At 42.8% G+C, this 14,453-nt stretch overlaps 1 protein-coding gene and 1 non-coding gene across 2 annotated transcripts in view; one reads left to right on the forward strand and one right to left on the reverse strand.

The window, feature by feature from the left end:
• The window catches only part of LOC121581035 (arf-GAP with GTPase, ANK repeat and PH domain-containing protein 3), a 234,059-nt gene that overhangs the window by 153,545 nt on the left and 66,061 nt on the right, over positions 1 to 14,453 (reverse strand). The gene's annotated exons all lie outside the window — the stretch shown is intronic.
• On the forward strand, positions 587 to 662 carry trnae-uuc. The gene has a single exon. It is a non-coding gene; the product is annotated as a tRNA-Glu (tRNA).

Here is a 14,453-nt window from a genome sequence, read left to right on the forward strand (position 1 = left end):
TAGGGAATTAACATTTAGACAGCCAAATGAATTTCAATTACCAATGAGATAGACGTAAACGACAATTTTGGTCTGGCAAACTAACTCCCTAAAAATGTATATTTACAGTCTGCAAACTGTACCTCCAATTAAATTATGGAATCTGTCAGAAATAAATGTGTCTTTCTGAAGGAAGCTAGTTTTCACTTTGAACCAACGTGAGGAGGGCTTCGGGCTATCTTCAGGGAAATAGCATCTCCTGCATTTAATTCAGTACAGGTCTAATGAAATAGTTTTTATATAAAAACTCATTATGACCCCGTAATTGTGGGTTTTCCCCCCTCTATCTCTCTCTTTTGCCTTCCTCACTCTATTAAATTCAAATGGTCTATGTTATCCAATACTATTTGCATTGTGAAATGCCAGGCAGGGAGCAGTACATGTCACCACCAGAGGGCAGTCACATCATTCTCACTTCTGTTGGATCCAATCTTCTTCTAGGGCAACTCTGCTGCTTGAGACACTGTTCAAGGGCTTCTGTTTTGTTCTGTTACATAAGCCCAGCCTTTAACAGTCTAGGTAGCTCTGCTCTGCCATGGATGAGAAGGGCCCCGTGTAGCTCAGTTGGTAGAGCATGGCGCTTTCAATGCCAGGGTTGTGGGTTCGATTCCCACGGGGGGCCAGTATGAAAATGTATGCACTTACTAACTGTAAGTCGCTCTGGATAAGAGCGTCTGCTAAATGACTAAAATGTAAATGCAAATCTAGCGCATGCAGCCAGTTTGCACAGAGTTGAGTTGAGAGAGTCATGACGACAATAGAAGAGAAGCCAGAGGGTGAGCAGGTAGTGAGGTGATTTTACAGTGCCTTCAGAAAGTAGTCATACCCCTTGACCTATTCCACATTGTGTTACAGCCTGAATTCAAAATTGATACAAAAAAGTATCACCCATCTACACACAATACCCCATAATGACAAAGTGAAAAAATGTTTTCAGACATTTTTGCAAATGTATTGAAAATGAAATACAGAAATATCTTATTTACATAAGTATTCACACCCCTGAGTCAATACTTTGTTGAAGTACCTTTAGCAGTGTTTACAGCTGTGAGTCTTTCTGGTAAGTCTCTAAGACCTTTCCACACCTGGATTGTGCAACATTTGCCCATTATTCTTTTCAAAATCTTCAAGCTCAAATTGCTAGACATCTATTTTCAGGTCTTGCCATAGATTTTCAAGTAGATTTAAGTCAAAACTGTAACTCGGCCACTCAGGAACTTGATAATCAACTCTAGTGTAGAGTTGGCCTTGTATTTTAGGTTAGTGTCCTGCTAAAAGGTAAATTAATCTCCCAGTGTCTGGTGGAAAGCAGACTGAACCAGGTTTTCCTCTACGATTTTCCCTGTGCTTAGCTCTATTCCATTAATTTTTTATCCTGTAAAACTCCTCAGTCCTTAACAATTACAAGCATACCCATAACATGATGCAGCCACCACTATGCTTGAAAATATGGAGAGTGGTACTCAGTAATATGTTGGATTGGATTTTCCCCAAACATAACACTTTGTATTCAGGACAAAAATTAAATTACTTTGCCACATTTTTTGCAGTATTACTTTAGTGTCTTGTTGCAAACAGGATGCATGTTTTGGAATATTTGTATTTTGTGAAGGCTTCCTTTTCACTCTGTCAATTAGGTTAGTATTGTGGAGTAACTACATTGTTGTTGATCCATCCTCAGTTTTCTCCTAACACAGCCATTCAACTCTGAAACTTTTAAAATCACCATTGGCTTCATGGTGAAATCCCTGAGCGGTGTCCTTCCTCTCCGGCAACTGAGTTAGGAAGGACGCCTGTATCTTTGTAGTGACTGGGTGTATTGATACCCCATCCAAAGGGTAATTAATAACTTCACCATGCTCAAAGGGATATTGAATGTCTGTTTTTTTTCTATCCATCTACCAATAAATGCCCTTCTTTGCGAAGCATTGGAAAACCTCCCTGGTCTTTGTGGTTGAATCTGTGTTTGAAATTCACTGCTCGACTGAGGGACCTTACAGATAATTGTATGTGTGGAGAGATGAGGTAGTCTTTCAAACATCATGTTAAACACTAATATTGCACACGGTGAGTCCATGCTACTTATTATGTGACTTGTTAAGCACATTTTTACTCCTAAACTTATTCGGGCTTGCCATAACAAAGGGGTTGAATACTTATTGACATTTCAGCTTTAAATGTTTTATTAACTTGTCAACATTTTGAAAAACATAATTCCACTTTGACATTATCGGGTATTGTGTGTGTAGGCCAGTGACCAAAAAACCCAAAACGTAATATTTTTTAAATTCAGGCTGTAACAGAACAAAATGTGGAAAAAGTCAAGGGGTGTGAATACTTTCTGAAGGCACTCTAAATAAGGCGATCTAAGAACCTCAATGGAGTGTGAAGCTACTAGAGTTCTATCACAGAGAAATCCAACTTTCTGGGAATAAAAGCTGTGAAGAGCACCCTCCTTACCCTATAGTCAAATGTTTTCACTGGGTGGAAGGATTAAACTGTTGCCAGTTTAGTCTTATGATCACATCTATCCATCTCATGTGCTACTCATTGAACAGGCTGATCTGATAGAACGTAATGTGTGTCTAACACTTACACCACACAATTTATCCCTTTTATATACTCAATACTATACAATAGGCTATAACTCATAGGCAAAGCCTCAAATCAACCAGCAGACAGACACAACATTCTGGTGGTTACAGGCCATAGATGCTACAACTGTAGACTAGCAGATTGTATGACATGTTCTCTAATCGCGACCCTCAGTTTTATGATTTGAGTCAGTGTGAAAATGACAGACACACGCTGTTCCACTGACAATCAACAGCAGGCTGCTTCCTGGCCAGGCGGGAGAGGATGGGAGAGGAGACAGTCTCTTACTCATCATGGCTATCAGTATTCAGCATCCCCATTAGCACCATCATCATTATGACCCAGAGGTACTACGTATGTACAGACCTTGATTCTTCAAGCACTTTGTCTCCTAGATAATGACTGACCTCACACACCTGTACAGTGGTAGGCTGACTACTGATGGAACCCATACATCACAATTCTCTGAATTTCAAAAACTCAAGGTTAATTTTGTAATCTCGGTTCTCAAAAAATAGGAGTGAGATATCTCATTATGGGATTCAGTCCAGGCGGATCACTACTAGGAAGAACCAATCACACAACGTCTGTCGGAGACAGACAGGTTGAGTGGCGAATGAGGTGAGCCCCTCCCTCCTTAAGGCGGCACTCGCCCGTCCTCTGGTCATTCTATTTTTCAATTTATTTTCATTCTTTTAAATTTTTTGGGTGACTGGAAGGTCTGATCTCTTCTGAATTTTAATATTTTCACGACAGGACAGTAGGAAGCAGAGAGAGACAGATATGTACAGGGAGACAGAGAGGAAGGGCACAGACATTCGCCAAGCCCCCCGTCACCAGGGGACAAATGTGGTCGGCAGGGTTGGGTAGGTTATTTTCTAAATGTATCCGTTACAGTTACTAGTTACCTGTCCAAAATTGTAATCAGTAACGTAACTTGGATTACCCATACTCAGTAACGTAATCTGATTGCTTTCAGCTACTTTTAAGAGGCATTAGAAGAAGAAAAAAAACGTAATATTACCAAATGAATGACATCTATTGCAAGATAAATCAATGTTAGAGAGTTTACATAGCCAACCATAAATGGATGTTGCATTTTAATTGATAGGTTGGTTACAGTGCCTTGGGAAAGTATTCAGACCCCTTGACTTTTTCCACATTTTGTTACGTTACAGTCTTATTCTAAAATGTATTAACAAATGAATAATCCTAAGCAATCTACACACAATACCCCCTAATGACAACGCGAACAGGTTTTTAGAATTTCTTGCAAATATAGTAAATATAAAAAACTTAAATACCTCATTTACATACGTTTTCAGACCCTTTGCTATGAGACTCGAAATTGAGCCCATTGATCATCCTTGAGATGTTTCTACAACATGGAGTCCACCTGTGGTAAATTCAATTGATTGGACATGATTTGGAAAGGCACACACCTGTCTATATAAGGTCCCACAGTTAACAATGCATGTCAGAGCAAAAACCAAGCCATGAGGTCGAACAAATTGTCCGTAGAGCTCTGATACAGGATTGTGTCGAGGCACAGATCTGGGGAAGGGTACCAAACAATGTCTGCAGCATTGAAGGTCCCCAAGAATGAAGTGGCATCCATCATTCTTAAATTGAAGAAGTTTGGAACCACCAAGACTCATCTTATAGCTGGCTGCCCGGCCAAACTGAGCAATCGGGGGAGAAGGGCCTTGGTCAAGGAGGTGACCTCCCTGACCAAGGCCCTTCTCCCCCGATTGCTCAGTTTGGCCAGGCGGCCAGCTCTAAGAAGAGTCTTGGTGGTTCCAAACTTCTTCCATTTAAGAATGATGGAGGCCACTGTGTTCTTGGGGATCTTCAATGCTGCAGAGATTTTTTGGTACACTTCCCCAGATCTGTGTCTCGGAGCTCTACAGACAATTCCTTCGACCTCATGTCTTGGTTTTTGCTCTGACATGCATTGTTAACTGTGGGACCTTATATAGACAGCTGTGTGACTTTGCAAATCATGTCCAATCAATTGAATTTACCACAGGTGGACTCCAATCAAGTTGCAGTAAAATCTCAAGGATGACCAATGGATGCACCTGAGCTCAATTTTGAGTCTCATAGCAAAGGGTCTGAATACTTATGGAAATAAGGTATTTCTGTTTTCGCTTTGTCATTGCGGAGTATTGTGTGTACATTGCTGAGGAGGGGGGGGGGGGCCCTATTTGGTAATAAAATACCAAGTCCATATAATGTCAAGATCAGCTCAAATAAGCAAAGAGAAACGACAGTCAATCACTACTTTAAGACATGAAGGTCAGTCAATCTGGAACATTTCAAGAACTTTGAACGTTTCTTCACATGCAGTCACAAAAACCATAAAGCGCTATGATGAAACTGCCTCTCATGAGGACCACCAAAGGAATGGAAGACCCAGAGTTACCTCTGCTGCAGAGGATAAGTTCATTAGGAGTTACCAGCCTCAGAAATTGCAGGCCAAATAAATGCGTCACAGAGTTCAAGTAACAGACACATGTCAACATCAACTGTTCAGAGGGGACTGTGTGAATCAGGCCTTCATGGTCGAATTGCTGCCAAGAAACCACTACTAAAAGGACACCTATAAGAAGAAGAGACCTGCTTGGGCCAAGATACACGAGCAATGGACATTAGACCGTTGGAAATTTGTCCTTTGGTCTGGAGTCCAAATTTGAGATTTTTGGTCCAAACCACCATGTCTTTGTGAGACACAGTGTGGGTGAACGGATGATCTCTGCATGTGTAGTTCCCACCGTAAAGCATGGAGGAAGAGGTTATGGTGTGGGGGTGCTTTGCTGGTGACACTGTCTGTGATTTATTTAGAATTCAAGGCACACTTAACGAGCATGGCTACCACAGCATTCTGCAGCGATACGCCATCCCATCTGGTTTGCGCTTAGTGGGACTATCATTTGTTTTTAAACAGGACAATGACCCAAAACACACCTCCAGGCTGTGTAAGGGCTATTTGACCAAGAAGGAGAGTGATGGAGTGCTGCATCAGATGACCTGGCCTCCACAATCACCCGACATCAAACCATTTGAGATGGTTTGGGATGAGTCGGACGGCAGAGAGAAGAAAAAGCTGCCAACAAGTGCTAAGCATATGTGGGAACTCCTTCAATATGGTTGGAAAAGCATTCCAGGTGAAGCTGGTTGAGAGAATGCCAAGAGTGTGCAAAGCTGTCTTCAAGACAAAGGGTGGCTATTTGAAGAATCTATTTGAATGAGTAGCTGTGTCCAAACTTGGTACTGTATATACCTGTGTGTGTGTGTGTGTGTGTGTGTGTGTATATATATATATATATATATATATATATATATATACAGTGGGGAGAACAAGTATTTGATAACCTGCAAAATCGGCAGTGTTTCCTACTTACAAAGCATGTAGAGGTCTGTAATTTTTATCATAGGTACACTTCAACTGTGAGAGACGGAATCTAAAACAAAAATCCAGAAAATCACATTGTATGATTTTTAAGTAATTCATTTGCATTTTATTGCATGACATAAGTATTTGATACATCAGAAAAGCAGAACTTAATATTTCGTACAGAAACCTTTGTTTGCAATTACAGAGATCATACGTTTCCTGTAGGTCTTGACCAGGTTTGCACACACTGCAGCAGGGATTTTGGCCACTCCTCCATACAGACCTTCTCCAGATCCTTCAGGTTTCGGGGCTGTCGCTGGGCAATACGGACTTTCAGCTCCCTCCAAAGATTTTCTATTGGGTTCAGGTCTGGAGACTGGCTAGGCCACTCCAGGACCTTGAGGTGCTTCTTACGGAGCCACTCCTTAGTTGCCCTGGCTGCGTGTTTCGGGTCGTTGTCATGCTGGAAGACCCAGCCACGACCTATCTTCAAGGCTCTTACTGAGGGAAGGAGGTTGTTGGCCAAGATCTCGCGATACATGGCCCCATCCATCCTCCACTCAATACGGTGCAGTCGTCCTGTCCCCTTTGCAGAAAAGCATTCCCAAATAATGATGTTTCCACCTCCATGCTTCACGGTTGGGATGGTGTTCTTGGGGTTGTACTCATCCTTCTTCTTCCTCCAAACAGGGCGAGTGGAGTTTAGACCAAAAAGCTCAATTTTTGTCTCATCAGACCACATGACCTTCTCCCATTCCTCCTCTGGATCATCCAGATGGTCATTGGCAAACTTCAGACGGGCCTGGACATGCGCTGGCTTGAGCAGAGGGACCTTGCGTGCGCTGCAGGATTTTAATCCATGACGGCGTAGTGTGTTACTAATGGTTTTGTTTGAGACTGTGGTCCCAGCTCTCTTCAGGTCATTGACCAGGTCCTGCCGTGTAGTTCTGGGCTGATCCCTCACCTTCCTCATGATCATTGATGCCCCACGAGGTGAGATCTTGCATGGAGCCCCAGACCGAGGATGATTGACCGTCATCTTGATCTTCTTCCATTTTCTAATAATTGCGCCAACAGTTGTTGCCTTCTCACCAAGCTGCTTGCCTATTGTCCTGTAGCCCATCTCAGCCTTGTGCAGGTCTACAATTTTATCCCTGATGTCCTTACACAGCTCTCTGGTCTTGGCCATTGTGGAGAGGTTGGAGTCTGTTTGATTGAGTGTGTGGACAGGTGTCTTTTATACAGGTAACGAGTTCAAACAGGTGCAGTTAATACAGGTAATGAGTGGAGAACAGGAGGGTTTCTTAAAGAAAAACTAACAGGTCTGTGAGAGCCGGAATTCTTATTGGTTGGTAGGTGATCAAATACTTATGTCATGCAATAAAATGCAAATTAATTACTTAAAAATCATAGAATGTGATTTTCTGGATTTTTGTTTTAGATTCCGTCTCTCACAGTTGAAGTGTACCTATGATAAATATTACAGACCTCTACATGCTTTTTAAGTAGGAAAACCTGCAAAATCGGCGGTGTATCAAATACTTGTTCTCCCCACTGTATATACATACAGTTGAAGTCGGAAGTTTACATACACCTTAGCCAAATACATTTAAACTCAGTTTTTCACCATTCCTGACATTTAATCCTATTAAGAATTCCCTGTCTTAGGTCAGTTAGGATCACCACTTTATTTTAAGAATGTGAAATGTCAGATTAATAGCAGAGAGAATGATTTATTTCAGCTTTTATTTCTTTCATCACATTTCCAGTGGGTCAGAAGTTTACATATACACTCAATTAGTATTTGGTAGCATTGCAAATTGTTTAACTTGGGTCAAACGTTTTGGGTAGCCTTCCACAAGCTTCCCACAATAAGTTGGGTGAATTTTGGCCCATTCCTCCTGACAGAGCTGGTGTAACGGAGTCAGGTTTCTAGGCCTCCTTGCTTGCACACGCTTTTTCAGTTCTGCCCACACATTTTCTATAGGATTGAGGTCAGGGCTTTGTGATGGCCACTCCAATACCTTGACTTTGTTGTCCTTAAGCCATTTTGCCACAACTTTGGAAGTTTGTTTGGGGTCATTGTCCATTTGGAAGACCCATTTGCGACCAAGCTTTACCTTCCTGACTGATGTCTTGAGATGTTGCTTCAATATATCCACATCATTTCCTTCCTTATGATGCCATCTATTTTGTGAAGTGCACCAGTCCCTCCTGTAGCAAAGCACACCCACAGCATGATGCTGCCACCCCCGTGTTTCACGGTTGGGATGGTGTTCTTCGGCTTGCAAGCTGCCCACTTTTTCCTCCAAACATAACGATCGTCATTATGGCCAAACTGTTCTATTTTTGTTTCATCAGACCAGAGGACATTTCTCCAAAAAGTACAACCTTTGTCCCCATGTGCAGTTGCAAACCGTAGTCTGTCTTTTTTATGGTGGTTTTGGAACAGTGGCTTCTTCCTGGCTGAGTGGCCTTTCAGGTTATGTTGATATAGGACTCGTTTTACGGTGGATATAGATACTTTTGTACCGGTTTCCTCCAGCATCTTCACAAGGTCCTTTGCTGTTGTTCTGGGATTGATTTGCACTTTTCGCACCAAAGTTTGTTCATCTCTAGGAGACAGAATGCGTCTCCTTCCTGAGCGGTATGACGACTGCGTGTTCCCATGGTGTTTATACTTGCATACTATTGTTTGCACAGATGAACGTGGTACCTTCAGGCGTTTGGAAATTGCTCCCAAGGATGAACCAGACTTGTGGAGGTCTACAATTTCTTTCTGAGGTCTTGGCTGATTTCTTTGGATTTTCCCATGATGTCAAGCAAAGAGGCACTGAGTTTGAAGGTAGGCCTTGAAATACATCCACAGGTACACCTCCAATTGACTCAAATGATGTCAATTAGCATATCAGAAGCTTCTAAAGCCATTACATAATTTTCTGGAATTTTCCAAGCTTTTTAAAAGCACAGTCAACTTAGCTTCTGACCCACTGGAATTGTGATACAGTGAATTATAAGTGAAATAATCTGTCTGTAAACAATTGTTGGAAAAATTACTTGTGTCATGCACAAAGTAGATGTCCTAGCCGACTTGCCAAAACTATAGTTTGTTAACAAGAAATTTGTGGAGTGGTTGAAAAACAAGTTTTAATGACTCCAACCTACGTGTATGTAAACTTCGACTTCAACTGTGTGTGTGTGTGTGTGTGTAATATATATATATATATATATATATATATATATATATATATATATATATATATATATATATATATATATATATATATATATATATATATACACACATTACGGACAGTATGTGGATAGAATATATAATATATCTGAAGAATACATAGGATAGAATAGTATATGTACAGCAATAGTTTAATAGGATGGCCTTGACTAGAATACAGTATATACAGTGGGGGAAAAAAGTATTTAGTCAGCCACCAATTGTGCAAGTTCTCCCACTTAAAAAGATGAGAGAGGCCTGTAATTTTCATCATAGGTACACGTCAACTATGATAGACAAATTGAGAAAAAAAATTCCAGAAATTCACATTGAAGGATTTTTAATGAATTTATTTGCAAATTGTGGTGGAAAATAAGTATTTGGTCACCTACGAACAAGCAAGATTTCTGGCTCTCACAGACCTGTAACTTCATCTTTAAGAGGCTCCTCTGTCCTCCACTCGTTACCTGTATTAATGGCACCTGTTTGAACTTGTTATCAGTATAAAAAACACCTGTCCACAACCTCAAACAGTCACACTCCAAACTCCACTATGGCCAAGACCAAAGAGCTGTCAAAGGACACCAGAAACAAAATTGTAGACCTGCACCAGGCTGGGAAGACTGAATCTGCAATAGGTAAGCAGCTTGGTTTGAAGAAATCAACTGTGGGAGCAATTATTAGGAAATGGAAGACATACAAGACGACTGATAATCTCCCTCGATCTGGGGCTCCACACAAGATCTCACCCCGTGGGGTCAAAATGATCACAAGAATGGTGAGAAAAAATCCCAGAACCACACGGGGGGACCTAGTGAATGACCTGCAGAGAGCTGGGACCAAAGTAACAAAGCCTACCATCAGCAACACACTATGCCGCCAGGGACTCAAATCCTGCAGTGCCAGACGTGTCCCCCTGCTTAAGCCAGTACATGTCCAGGCCCGTCTGAAGTTTGCTAGAGTGCATTTGGATGATCCAGAAGAGGATTGGGAGAATGTCATATGGTCAGATGAAACCAAAATATAACTTTTTGGTAAAAACTCAACTCGTCGTGTTTGGAGGAAAAATAATGCTGAGTTGCATCCAAAGAACACCATACCTACTGTGAAGCATGGGGGTGGAAACATCATGCTTTGGGGATGTTTTTCTGCAAAGGGACCAGGACGACTGATCTGTGTAAAGGAAAGAATGAATGGGGCCATGTATCGTGAGATTTTGAGTGCAAACCTCCTTCCATCAGCAAGGGCATTGAAGATGAAACATGGCTGGGTCTTTCAGCATGACAATGATCCCAAACACACCGCCCGGGCAACGAAGGAGTGGCTTCGTAAGAAGCATTTCAAGGTCCTGGAGTGGCCTAGCCAGTCTCCAGATCTCAACCCCATAGAAAATCTTTGGAGGGAGTTGAAAGTCTGTGTTGCCCAGCGACAGCCCCAAAACAACACTGCTCTAGAGGAGATCTGCATGGAGGAATGGGCCAAAATACCAGCAACAGTGTGTGAAAACCTTGTGAAGACTTACAGAAAACGTTTGACCTGTGTCATTGCCAACAAAGGGTATATAAAAAAGTATTGAGAAACTTTTGTTATTGACCAAATACTTATTTTCCACCATCATTTGCAAATAAATTCATAAAAAATCCTACAATGTGATTTTCTGGATTTTTTTTCCTCATTTTGTCTGTCATAGTTGTCATGTACCTATGATGGAAATTACAGGCCTCTCTCATCTTTTTAAGTGGGAGAACTTGCAAAATTGGTGGCTGACTAAATACTTTTTTTCCCCACTGTACATATGAAATGGGTAAAACAGTATGCAAACATTATTAAAGTGACCAGTGTTCGATTATTAAAGTGACCAGTGTTCCATGTCTATGTACATAGGGCAGCAGCCTCTAAGGTACAGGGTTGAGCAGCCGGGTGGTAGTCGGCTAGTGACAGTGACTAAGTTCAGGGCAGGGTACTGGGTGGAGGCCGGTTAGTGATGTCTATTTAACAGTCTGATGGCCTTGAGATAGAATATGTTTTTCAGTCTCTCGGTCTCAGCTTTGATGCACCTGTGCTGACCTCGCCTTCTGGATGATAGTGGGATGAACAGGCCGTGGCATTTTTATCTTCTTGGCCTTCCTTTGACACTGGGTGCTGTAGATGTCCTGGAGGACAGGCAGTGTGCCCCTGGTGATGTGTTGGGCAGGCCGCACCACCCTCTGGAGAGCCCTGTGGTTACGGACGATGCAGTTGCCGTGCCAGGTGGTAATACAGCCCGACAGGATGGTCATAATGGTGCATCTGTAAAAGTTTGTGAGGGTCACAGGGGACAAACCACATTTCTTCAGCTTTCTGCCTACTGTCTGTGTGGGTGGACTATTTCAGATTGTCAGTGATGTGTACCCCGAGGAACTTGAAGCTTTTCACCTTCTCCACAGCAGCCCTGTCGATGTGGATGGTGGCGTGCTCCCTCTGCTGTCTACTGAAGTCCATGATCAGCTCCTTCGTTTTGTTGACGTTGACGGAGAGGTTATTTTGCTGGCACCACTCCACCAGGGCCCTCACTTCCTCCCTGTAGGCTGTCTCGTCATTGTTGGTAATCAGGCCTACCACTGTTATGTCGTCTACAAACTTGATGATTGAGTTGGAGGCATGCGTGGCCATGCAGTCATGGGTGAGCAGGGAGTACAGGAGGGGGCTGAGCACGCACCCTTGTGGGGCCCCTGTGTTGAGGATCAGAGTAGTGGAGGTGTTGTTGCCTTTCTTCACCACCTGGGGGCGGCCAGTCAGGAAGTCCAGGACCCAGTTGTACAGGGCAGGGTTCAGACCCAGGGCCCCAAGCTTAAAGATGAGCTTGGAGGGTACTATGGTGTTGAAGGCTGAGCTGTAGTCAATGAACAGCATTCTTACATAGGTATTCCTCTTGTCCAGATGGGATAGGGCAGTGTGATGGCGATTGCATCATCCGTGGATCTATTGGGGCAGTATGCAAATTGCAGTGGGTCTAGGGTGTCGGGTAAGGTGGAGGTAATATGATCCTTAACTAGCCTCTCAAAGCACTTAATGATGACAGAATTGAGTGCTACAGGGTAAAGGTTGACACAGGAGTGAAAATTAATTCCTGTCCCGTCTTGTCAATTGTTCTCCTGTACTGTCCTGATCTCGATACAGTTCTATAACCCCAGAACTTTCCTGTCCCTTCCTGATAAAAATCACTCTCGTCCCGTCCTGTGCTAATTTTTGCGTGCAGAAATATGTATGCTATTATGTTTGTTTAGGAAATATTCAAAATAATTTCAGTAATGCAATCTGCAACTGTGATATGTGGTTGTCTTTACTATTTTTGTTTAATGCACTGACTGTAGGCCTAAGTCACTCTGGATAAGAGGGTATTCTAAATTACCTAAATGCAGATCGATTTATGCTGGAGGATGAGGACAGAGACCCCAGCAGGATGGTCTGCTCAGCACAGCACCGGCATAAATCTGTAGCCTACAGCTGAGCACTGCGCACATTATCAACATTTAGCCTACAACACATTAACAGTATGAACATAAAAAATACAAAAAAACCTGAGCGGCAGTACTGCATACATCAAATAAATACAAAAATCACTTCACCTCAAATGCCGCGGGTTTAGTGAAATACGCTAACAATTGGGCTTTACAGTAAAGTTGTTAGGAGTAGAGCAGCTATGCCGCTTCAGGCCGCTTGTCCCACTTTCAGGGTTGGTAACCTATTTGATTAAACCGCAGTATTTTTTACAAGCAGTGTCCTCGTCAAAGACAACTCCATCAAATTTAGCTAAAACATCGCTCTTTCCTTAGCTCTAATGTTAATGTTAGTGATGGGTCCTTGGCTGCAACAAGACATTGCAATTCCTCTATTGAAGGCTTCTTCATTTAGCCTACTAACGTAGGTTGGCATCTGAGGTAGCGTAGTGACTGGCTACAACTGGAGTGAGGCGCAAGAGTGAGCCAACGGAAGGGGGAGGGGGGAGGGGGGAAATTACAATTCATTTTGTATATATTTTTATTAAGTAAACTATATTAGGCCTAGGCTACACAGTTGTTTTTATGAAACGCTCCACACAACATATTTCTACCCAAAAAACTCAGATTACAACTATTCCTGTACTGCCCGTTCCTGTAGACTGTTGATCCTATCTCAAACTTGACTCTAGAACTTCACTCCCATTCCTGCCAGAATCCCGCGGGACCCACAAGACCCAAGGGAGTCCTGTTTCCGTGTCAACCTCTACTATGGGGCGATAGTCATTTAGTTCAGTTACCTTTGCTTTCTTGGGTACAGGAACAATAGTGGACATCTTGAAGCAAGTGGGGACAACAGACTGGGATAGGGAGAGATTGAATATGTCCGTAAACACTCCAGCCAGCTGGTCTGCGCATGCTCTGAGGACACGGCTAGTGATGTTGTCTGGGCCGGCAGCCTTGCGAGGGTTAACACGCTTAAAATGTCTTACTCACGTTGGCCACAGAGAACGAGAGCTCACAGTCTATGGGAGCGGCCCGCATCTGCGGCACTGTGTTATCCTGAAAGCGGGCGAAGAAGGTGTTTAGCTTGTCCGGAAGCAAGACGTTGGTGTCTGCGATGTGGCTGGTTTTCCCTTTGTAATCCGTGATTGTCCCTGCCACATACGTCTCGTATCTGAGCCATTGAATTGCTCCTCCACTTTGTCTCTGTACTGACGTTTTGCTTGTTTGATTGCCTTACGGAGGGCATAACTGGACTGTTTGTATTTGACTATATTCCCAGTCACCTTGCCGTGGTTAAATGCGGTAGTTTGAGCTTTCAGTTTTGCGCGAACGCTGCCATCTATCAACGTTTTTTGGTTTGAATAGGTTTTAATTGTCACAGTGGGAACAACACCCGATTCTAGGTCGGGTGAACAAAAGGACTTGAGTTCCTGTACGTTACCACAATCACACCATGAGTAGTTAATCATGAAACAGACACCTCTGCCTTTCTTCTTCCCAGAGAGTTCTTTATTCCTATCTGCACGATGTACTGAGAACCCAGCTGGCTATATGGACGGGGACAGTATATCTGGAGAGAGCCATGAATCCATGAACCAGAGTATGTTACAGTCCCTGATGTCTCTCTGGAAGGAGATTCTCGCCCTGAGCTCGTCTACTTTATTCTCCAGGGACTGAACATTAGCGAGTAATATACTCAGAAGCG

This window comes from Coregonus clupeaformis, chromosome 14 (assembly GCF_020615455.1).
Source record: "Coregonus clupeaformis isolate EN_2021a chromosome 14, ASM2061545v1, whole genome shotgun sequence".
In the NCBI taxonomy this organism is placed as follows: domain Eukaryota; kingdom Metazoa; phylum Chordata; class Actinopteri; order Salmoniformes; family Salmonidae; genus Coregonus; species Coregonus clupeaformis.